This window comes from Rhinichthys klamathensis, unplaced genomic scaffold (genome assembly GCF_029890125.1).
Source record: "Rhinichthys klamathensis goyatoka isolate OS25496 unplaced genomic scaffold, OSU_Roscu_1.1 h1tg000040l_1, whole genome shotgun sequence".
NCBI lineage: Eukaryota > Metazoa > Chordata > Actinopteri > Cypriniformes > Leuciscidae > Rhinichthys > Rhinichthys klamathensis.
The window spans coordinates 11,306,232-11,316,749 of NW_026606587.1; the positions used below are offsets into that span (position 1 = coordinate 11,306,232).

Genomic DNA, 10,518 nt, shown 5'->3' on the forward strand with positions numbered 1-10,518 from the left:
AAATTTTCAATAAATTCTAAATAATCTTTTTCTGGGTTGTGCCATTTCATTTTTTCCCCTATCAATATCTACCTTATAGCTGAAAATTAACACAAAACAAAAACGTGAAAAATCTTGTCTAAAATTATAAAATGAAGGTTTCTGTTTGTGACCAGTTCAAGGTACGTGCTGCAATAATCATGCTTTGAATCTGTTGATGGTATGTCATATTTGTATGTCTCAAAATGTCGATTTCTATCCACAAAACTTGCCAGAAGTCATGGTTAAAGGGGTTATTTAAAAAAAAAAATCTTCCGGAGGTACATGCCTCCGGACCCCCCCGCGCGCGACTTGGTAACATCCTCCGGCATGTGACAGCACCGCTGCTGGAAAAATTTCTAGGGGAAACACTGGAGGGAGCGAGAGGTAGCCCGCAAGCTCTTCTATTTGAGACATCTTCATACATCTGTGCTTGCGTAGCCCTTGCACATTAGAATAATTCGATGGTGAACCAGTGACTATGCGAGGCGACAACTCGTCATGGAGATTAGGAAGAAACAGAAGGCTCAGGAGGGGTTATGCCGGCGCGTTGAGAGACGTCATGATTTCCTTTGCCAATAGAATTGGCGTGATTACACACGTGCTTCAGACACGTGTGACACACACTGAAGGCATTCCCATAGTGTCAGCAACAGACGCAACGTTTCCTCGAAAGGGAACCAAAATGAATGAGTTAACCTAATGCTTTTGTAATAGAGAGCAACAGTGATCCCCCACTGTGGCCTTGGGTCTTAAAGTATTTTTCAATTAAATTTCTGCACATGGATTAAAAAAATAAGTATTTCTTGTATAAAAAATAAGAGGTTCTCTCGTATTGCGTAAGTTTAGCTTACGCTACGGGAAAGATTCATCTTCTCGAGATATTGAAGCCAAAAAATGATCCTTAATTTTGTATTCATTGTCAACGCAGTGCAGCAGCTAGCAGACCTAGAGCACGTAGCCTTGCGTGCTCATTGGCTGCCCTGCGGGCATCTGCTGCAGCCTACCAGTGAGCCCCGCGTGGCGTCACGCCCAATGAAGGGCGCCTGCGCCTTCATAGCGTCATAGCCAGCCAGAATGGGCGTGGCTTGGCGTATAAAAGAAGGGGCTGTAGGCTGAATTCCCTGATTTTCGTCTCTTCAGCGAGCTCTTCGCATCGCTGGATCTGAGAGAAGCCACCGCCGCTGTCGAACAGCGAACAGCCAGCTTAGGACAGCGCTGAGGAAGCCGGCCGTCTTCGCCACCTTCAGCCATCCGTGCGAGCTACGCTATCCGGCGACGTATCCTTTTTTACATTGCTATTGTATTCTCTTACTCCTAAAAGAGCAGCGAGCTTCTTTTTCAAGATGCCTCGCACTTCCTGTGGCTCGTGAAGGGCCCCGCTCAGCGTCGGAGACCGCCACGTGATCTGCGCTCTCTGCCTGGGCCAGGAACACGCGGAGCTCGCCCTCGCGTCCGGGGGCTGCGAGTTCTGTGAAGCGCTTCCGCTGTCGACCCTGCGGGCTCGACTCGAAGCCTTCAACCCGGAAGCAGTCACTCCGCCCTTTGTGGGACCGCGCAAAAAGAAGCGCCGTTCCCAGAGACAGCCGGAACCTGTGGCCACAGCGACGCGCTCGCCGGAGAACCTCCCTCTCGCCTCGCTCTCGCCTTCCCTGCCTCCCTTCACCGACGTGCAGCTGCCACTCACGAGCCTCACTGCCGTCACGTCTGAGGATGAGGCCGAAGGACACGCCACGAGAGACTGCTGCTCCATCCTGGCATCAGATAGTGAGGAATGGTCGCTAAACTCCGCCTCCTCATCGATCCAGGAATCTGGCCGTACCCGCGCTGGAGCTGATGCGTCTGCTGACGCAGGCGGTTGACCGACTCGGGCTCGAGTGGTCGCTGCCGAAGGAACCCGCGCCGAACAGGCCCGACGGATGTTTCCTGCAAAGTCGCCGCCGTTCAGCCCCAGCAAGCAGGCCTGCTCCGTTCCTACCGGAGCTTCACACGGAGTTGACAAAGTCGTGGAACACACCCTTCTCTTCGAGGCTTCAGTCTCAGGCCTCCGCGTCGCTCTCCCAAGTGGACGGCGCCGCCGAGAGAGGATACACGGCTATTCCTCCTGTGGAAGAGATGGTCGCAGCGCACCTTTGTCCGCCCTCCGCGAGATGGCGGTCAAGGTCAGCCCTCCCGTCCAAAGCATGCAGAGCCACGTCCGCCTTGGTCGGCCGCGCACATGCCGCCTCCGGCCAGGCCGCATCTGCTCTCCACTCCATGGCTGTTTTACCAGAGAGGCACCTTTGGTTAACGCTCGCGGATATGAGGGAGGTTGAGCGCGCCACCTTCCTGAACACGCCGCTCTCCCCTACTGCTCTCTTCGGCCCAACGGTGAACGGGATCGTTGACCGTTTTTCTGAGGTACAGAAGACCACGCAGGCCATGAACCTCTTCCTGCCGCGACGCTCAAGCTCCGCCACAGGCCGCTCTCGCGAGAGACAGTGCCAGCCTCCAGCGCGAACCAGCACCCAGCGTCCAGCACAGCCTCAGCCTTCGCAGCGACGCCAGGGCGGCCCCCCAGAGGGCCTCGGCAAAAGATCACGCTGAAGTCTGAGCACACGAAGCCGTCCTAACTTCTGGGGGGCTGTCTGAGCGCGACCTAGTGCGGCCGCCCGGGCGTCGCTGCGAAGGCTGAGGCTGTGCTGGACGCTGGGTGCTGGTTCGCGCCGGAGGCTGGCACTGTCTCTCGCGAGAGCGGCCTGTGGCGGAGCTTGAGCGTCGCGGCAGGAAGAGGTTCATGGCCTGCTGCGGCCGGACCGCCGTCAAAGGTTATTTCCCTGACAGACCCCTTCAAACAGGCTACTGCAGTGGTTCATTTGGCAGCCAACGAGCCGGTTCATTTACCCTCTCGCCTGCACACAAACGGCGACCCAGAGAAATCTCAAAAAGAGTATAGTGTCTGGTCCGGCTCACTCCGTTGGTGTTTTAAGTGTAGTGAAAGTGCCCACGCCCCAGTGTTCACCCCTACACACAAGCACATCAAATCTCGTGTCACTCATAGAGCACACTCTCATAAAGCGCAGAAAGGACGATCGAGTGTTGAATATAAGAAATGTGTCGACAGGTCTGTGCCCACTATCTGCCCGCTCTGTTACACGGTCAATAAAACAGGTTATGAATGTAAGTCTCGTGCCCGCCGGAGAGCGTTCACGCTTACTAACACACACCTCCCCCCGGGCGCCGCCCGCGCGTTTAAATGTTATCACAAAACGCAGGGCATTGATAAGACGCTCCCCATCCGTTATGATCGGGGCGTCAAATACACTTGTAAGTCTCGTGCCTGCGCACACGGGCTCACGCTTACAGAAAGCTTTTCCACCCAAAGCGCTGCTCGCGCGTCAAAAAGTGAGAATAACGTTGAACAACGTTCCCCCAGGGGAATGGTCCCTGCACCCCCAAACAGTCCAGAAACTGTGGCGCCTATTCGGCAGAGCGGAAGTCGACCTATTTGCGTCAAAAGACAACGCTCATTGCCCGATTTTCTTTTCGAAGAACGAGGACGCGCTGGCCCAGCCTCCCACTGTATGCTTTCCCTCCGGTCTCCCTGTTACCACAGGTGATCAAGAGAATCAGGGAAACGCGCCACTCGGTGCTCCTCATAGCTCCGCACTGGGAGAATCAGAATTGGTTCCCGGAACTAGCACGGCTGTCACATGCACCTCAGTGGCCTATTCCGGTGAGGGCAGATCTCCTCTCTCAGGCTCGCGGCTCGATCTGGCATCCCCATCCAGAGCTCTGGTCTCTGCACGCATGGTTGATCAACGGGTACTCATTGCCCTGCCAGAAAGAGTAATGAACACGATCACGCAGTCTAGAGCTCCTTCCACGAGAAGGCTCTACGCGTCTAAATGGTCAGTGTTCTCCAAGTGGTGCACCGACAGAGATATGGACCTGCGGACGTGCGAGGTTGTGCATCTGCTCACTTTCCTACAAGAGCTGATGGATAAAGGGAGGTCCCCATCCACGCTCAAAGTTTATGTGGCAGCCGTGGTGGCGTTCGCAGAATCGACGCACGGCCAGTCACTGGGAAGACATGAGCTGGTCATCCGCTTCCTTAGGGGAGCCAGAAGGATGAATCTATATGCTATATGCTTATACAGACCAGTGCTCTGCTCTGTATTCCCTACGTGTGCTTATGTACGACTGATGGCCCTGGCCACCTTATTTTTCCACTTATTGGGTTCCCCGAGAAACCTCGGCGACTCATGGGTGGTTGCCTGGCGCGCACGGCGTTGACAAAAAGTTCCCGTAGCGTAAGCTAAACTTACGCAATACGAGAGAACCTCTCGTAAGAGAACGTACTCGGTTACTAACGTAACCTCGGTGCTCTCTAGAGAGGGAACGAGTATTGCGTAACCGGCCGTGCTCGCGCCACGAGCGACTTCGCTTCAGTCGATGAAAACCAGGGAATTCAGCCTACAGCCCCTTCTTTTATAAGCTAAGCCACGCCCATTCTGGCGGGCTATGACACTATGAAGGCGTGGGCGCCCTTCATTGGGCGTGACGTCACGCCGGGCTCACTGGTAGGCTGCAGCAGATGCCAGCAGGGCAGCCAATGAGCACGCAAGGCTGCCTGCTCTAGGTCTGCTAGCTGCTGCACTGCGTTGACAATGAATACAAATTAAGGATAATTTTTTGGCTTCAATATCTCGAGAAGATGAATCTTTCCCGTAGCGTAAGCTCAACTTACGCAATACTCGTTCCCTCTCTAGAGAGAACCGAGGTTACGCTGGTAACCGAGTACGTTTCACCGTCTACACGACAACACTGCAACCGGAGTTTCTAAAATTTACCCTGGCAGTTTTCAAAAAAGTTTGGTTTCAGTGACCGAATACTGCGTTTGCGTGTGGACGAACTGCCAAACTGGTTTTGAAAATACCCGTGTTCATGTGAACAGGGCCTTAGTAACTCAATTCTGTTGTATTGATGGAGGATTTACAACAGGTAATGTCACTAGATAATAAAATTTAATATACTTACGCATCACAGCAACTCGTCGTGTAAGCAGAACAATTACAGTCCATACATTTACTGTTTCTCCAAGTGGATCCAATAGGATGCCAAGTCTTATCTGTTGAGTCCTGGCAAAACTTAACTATTAAGGATAAGAGAATTGGGTCATACTCTTTAGTTATGCATTAAAAGCAAAGGAAAGTTTATGTGTGTATGTACCTTGTGTTTCGTGTCCAGTGGTGAAGCATGCAGCATTGACCAGAGGAAGGACAGTGCACAGAAACAAACCCAAAACCACAGGCCTCTTCACAGTCAACAAACACAAGCAAATAAACCAATTGATCCAATGTTAAACTTTAAATAGTTTTACCTGAAGCTGTTGAATTTAATTATACAACAATGAATAATAAAAGCATGTTTGCTTTACAGAGGTAAAGTCATTTAGAGGAATGGTATGGGGAAATTTATCATCGACATGTATAAAAAAGTATAAAATATCACATGCAACTGACACATTTAATGAATCCTGTAATTAATTGAGAAAAATATATTGAAAATCCTAATGTAATAAACTATAAGCAATATTATAATGGGAGCTTACCATGTTTCTGCAGACAGCGATCCGATTATATGAAACCAAAATCATGCCTGCATGTATTTAAGTGAACAGAGGAGGGCGGAGCAATATGTTAATGATTAATTAAAACTAATTATTTTTAAAAACTGATACAAATACATATAGGCCTGGTTTTACAGACAGTGGGTAGATTAAGCCATAATTAGGCCTTAGTTCAATTAGGGCATTTAAATAGCTTTTATAAAAGTGCCCTAGAACATTACTGGTGTGCATCTTGAGACAAAATATTGCCACTGACATATTTTAAGATTGTCAGTGCAAGTTGCTTTCAGTTAAAACAGCTCAAACATGCATTTTAGTCTGGGACTAGTTTAAGCCTTGTATGTGAAACCAGGGGATTGTTTCATTACATTATTTTTATTATAAATAAGTACTATTTTTATGCTTTGGTAATAATCATTTTTAATTACAGAAAGATCATGACATGTTTAGGTGACATATGACATTGCATTAAGAAAACTTTACACAAATAGCATATAGATAATCGCTATGTTTTATTGAAGAGATGTATTATTCTCTTGAGTAGAAAAACAGCCTTATCTGCCAAGTAAAGTCCTTTTTGGACTTTGAAGTTGAAACAAACAACAGCTCGGCAGCATTACAGTGTTCCCAATATACACTACTGGTCAAAAATGTTTGGGTCATTAAGTTTTGTTTTGTTTTGTTTTTTTAATAAAACTTCTATTCAGCATGGACATACATTTATCAAAAGTGACATTAAACACATTTATAATCTTACATAAGATTTCTATTTCAAATTAATGACCTTTCAGAAATGTATTTTGAGCGCCAAATCAGCATGATTTCTGATAGATTGACGCTGAAGACTGGAGATGTGGCTGCTGAATATTCAGCTTTGCCGTCACAGGAATAAATGACATTTTTAAATATATTAAAACAAAAAGCAGTTATTTTAAATTGTAGTAATATTACAGTATTACACTCTAAAGCATATTCAGTGGCTTTGTAATGTCACAACAATGAATAGCTATGCTACCTTAATGCAATCTCTGTATATCAATTAAAGGTGCAGTAAGCGATATTTGAAAAAAGTTGAATCGGACACACTGAAAAGGAAACATTTCACCGTTTTTCTTGCTATGACCAACCTCCCTCAGTCAACATACACCGTGCACTGCTTATTCCAGTGAATAAGCAAAACTTCATTGACCATGCTGAGTATACTACTTCCCCACGGGCAGCTCCAGTAGTGCTAGTGCCCAAGAGGGATGATGTATTCGTTTCTGTAGTACTCAGGGAACGAGGGTTACATCCGTAACCGAGACGTTCCCTTTCGTAGTCACTCCGAGTTACGTCGGATGACGGAGAATGGGGGTCCCCGTGTAATCACGCCACCTTCACAGCTGTCTTCCAGTGCCCTGCGCAGTCTGACCTCCCTGTCGTGATATAGGCACGGACGAAGGAGTCCTACTTAACACAGGAATACCAAGGTACACTGGGAAGCATATCTCAGGGGAGATATGCCGCAGCATGCCTACCCGTAGGGAGGACTTAAGAATACACATATGGCCCGAGGGGGCTTCATATGGAGGAACACTGGAGTGACCAGCCCGTAGGGTGGCATCTACTTTCAACTCCAGGAGTGGCAGGTGACTTGCCGAGGGAAAGACACATGCTCAAAGAGGCTTACAGTGGAAAATACACATGTGGGGGTTACTCAGAGGAGGAACCATGCACACGGAGGCACCTAGCCGACGCACAGGCAATAGACACTGGCGCCAGCGTCAACAGCGCTGGAGGAACTCAGGGCTTCAGAGGGGAAGGCTCACCTGAGGAAATATCGCACGTATCCAGTCCGTGGAGTGGAATGGCGAGCAAGCGAGACACTTAACAGCTCCCATGTTAGCTTGAAAAAGACAGTACATGGGCGGAGACTGGCTCCACTCGGAGATTGTAGAATCTGGCGAATGTGTTAGGTGTCGCCCAGCCTGCAGCTCTGCAGATGTCTGTTAGCGAGGCGCCACGCGCTAAAGCCCAAGAGGACGCCACACTCCGGGTGGAGTGGGCGGTCACACCAAGGGGGCATGGTCGACCTTGCTGCTGGTATGCCAAAGCAATGGTGTCCACTATCCAGTGAGACAACCTTTGTTTGGAGAGAGCCTTTCCCTTCAGCTTCCCACCATAACAGACAAAGAGCTGGTCTGAGGTCCTGAAACACTGCGTCCTGTCTATGTAAGCACGGAGTGCGCGTACTGGACAGAGCAGTGCCAAGGCTGGGTCTGCCTCCTCCCGGGGCAGCGCTTGCAGGTTCACCACCTGGTCCCGGAAGGGAGTGGTGGGAACCTTGGGCACATATCCAGGCCGGGGTCTCAGGATCACGTGAGAGTGACCGGGCCCGAACTCCAGGCACGCTTCGTCAACGGAGAATGCGTGCAGGTCCCCTACCCTCTTGATGGAGGCCAACGCAACCAGGAGCGCTGTCTTTATTGACAGGATCTTAAGCTCAGCTGATTGCAGAGGCTCAAAGGGAGCCCTCTGCAGGGCACTTAAGACCACTGAGAGGTCCCAAGAGGGAACGAGAGGAGGGCGAGGAGGATTCAGTCTCCTCGCTCCTCTCAGGAACCTGAGGATCAGGTCGTGTTTTCCAAGAGACTTACCTTCAACTGCTTCGTGATATGCGGCGATAGCGGCCACATACACCTTCAGGGTGGAGGGAGACAGCCTTCGCTCCAACCCGTCTTGCAGGAAGGAAAGCACAACGCTGATCGAGCATCTCCTGGGGTCTTCTCGGCGAGAAGAGCACCAGTTAACGAAGAGGTTCCACTTCAACGCATAGACATGTCTCGTGGACGATGCTCTAGCGGAAGTGATGGTAGCCGCCACCGCTGGTGGCAGGGTACTCAAACCTGCCTCGTCCCGTCCAGGAGCCACACGTGGAGTCTCCAAAGATCGGGACGAGGGTGCCATAGGGTGCCCCGTCTCTGAGAAAGGAGGTCCTTCCTCAGAGGAATTGGCCAAGGAGGTGTGTCGCGAGGAGTATCAGTTCGGAGAACCAGGTCTTGGTGGGCCAGTATGGGGCGACCAATATGACCTGCTCCTCGTCCTCCTTGATCTTGCACAGAGTACGTGCGAGAAGGCTCACTGGGGGAAACGCATACTTGCGTAGGCCCTGCGGCCAGCTGTGCGCCAGTGCATCCGTGCCGAGCGTGCCCTCGGTCAGGGAGTAATACAGGGCGCAATGGGATGAGTCGAGGGAGGCAAACAGATCTATCTGTGCGTCCCCGAACTGGTCCCATATCAGCTGGACCGACTGGGGATGGAGTCTCCATTCGCCAGAGGTTGGCCGGAGCCGTGACAGCTCGTCGGCTGCAAGGTTCCGCACTCCAGGAATGTAAATAGCACGAAGGGACCTCAGGTGCTTCTGACTCCATAAGAGGAGGTGGCGTGCGAGTTGCGACATACGGCGAGAGCGTAGACCACCCTGACGGTTGATGTACGCTACTGTCGCGGTATTGTCCGAGCGGACAAGTACGTGTTGACCCAGGAGCAACGCGTGGAAGCGGTGCAGGGCAAGGCGTACTGCCAGCAACTCGAGGCAATTGACATGCAGAAGGCGCTGGGGTCCTGTCCAGGAGCCCGCGGCTGCATGACCGTTGCACATGGCGCCCCAGCCCGTGGCAGAGGCATCTGTGGAGACGACAACATGCCTGGAAACTCGTTCTAGGGGAACTCCGGCCCGTAGAAAGCTGAGGTTCCGCCACGGGGTGAAGGTCTGACGGCAGGTCGGAGTTATTGGAACTCTGAGCGTACCGCGATGCCATGCCCACCTCGGGACCCGATCGCGAAGCCACAGCTGAAGCGGTCTCATATGAAGCAATCCGAGTGGCGTTGCCGCGGCTGCGGATGCCATATGCCCCAGGAGCCTCTGAAAAAGTTTCAGTGGGACCGCACTCTTGCCCTCGAACTGTCGAAGACAAGTCAGCAGTGAGTGTGCGCGCTCGCTCGTAAGCTGCGCGGACATGGCGACCGAGTCTATCTCCATACCGAGAAAAGAGATCCTCTGCACGGGGCAAAGTTTGCTCTTCTCCCAGTTGACCCGAAGGCCCAGACGGGCTAGGTGCCGGAGCACAAGGTCTCTGTGTTCGCAAACCTGATCTCGAGAGTGAGCTAATATTAGCCAGTCGTCGAGATAATTCAGGATGCGAACCCCGTGTTCGCGTAGGGGAACAAGGGCTGCCTCGACGACCTTCGTAAAGACGCGAGGAGACAGAGCCAACCCGAATGGGAGAACCGCGTACTGGTATGCCTGCCCCTCGAAAGCAAACCGAAGAAACGGTCTGTGTCGAGGTAAAATGGAGACATGAAAGTAGGCGTCCTTCAGGTCTATCGCTGCAAACCAATCCTGTGGCCGCACGCATTCGAAAATGCGTTTGGCCGTGAGCATCTTGAACGGCAGCCTGTGAAGGGAGCGGTTCAGGACGCGCAAGTCCAGGATTGGCCGTAACCCACCGGTTTTCTTGGGGACAATGAAGTAGGGGCTGTAGAACCCTGACCTCATCTCGGCTGGAGGGACAGCCTCGATTGCACCCTTCGCCAGCAGGGTAGCAACCTCCGCTCTCATGACCGGGGCATTGCCACCGACCATAGTAAAGCGGACTCCCCTGAAGCGGGGAGGAGACCGTGCGAACTGAATCGCATAGCCGAGCCTGATAGTTCGGGCGACCCAACGGGACAGATTGGGGAGCTCTAACCAAGCCGCCAAAAACTGATCCAGCGGAATCATCCGAGCCACAGGCGTCCCCCCGGAGGGGCAGCGGAGCGGAGTGACCGGCACAGGCAAGGGTGGCATAGCGGCCCTGAGCGTGTGCACAGCCAAGCTCCGCGCCCTGACAGAGGAGACCAGGGAAGGA

General features: G+C 51.8%; 1 long non-coding RNA gene across 1 annotated transcript; it reads right to left on the reverse strand.

Annotated features, from left to right (window-relative positions):
- Nucleotides 1–5,239: 5,239 nt before the first annotated feature.
- LOC130082080 (uncharacterized) lies at nt 5,240–5,683 on the reverse strand. Its single transcript, XR_008806738.1, has 2 exons — nt 5,612–5,683; nt 5,240–5,314 (listed from the first exon to the last, which is right to left on the reverse strand). It is a non-coding gene; the product is annotated as an uncharacterized LOC130082080 (long non-coding RNA).
- Nucleotides 5,684–10,518: the final 4,835 nt, after the last annotated feature.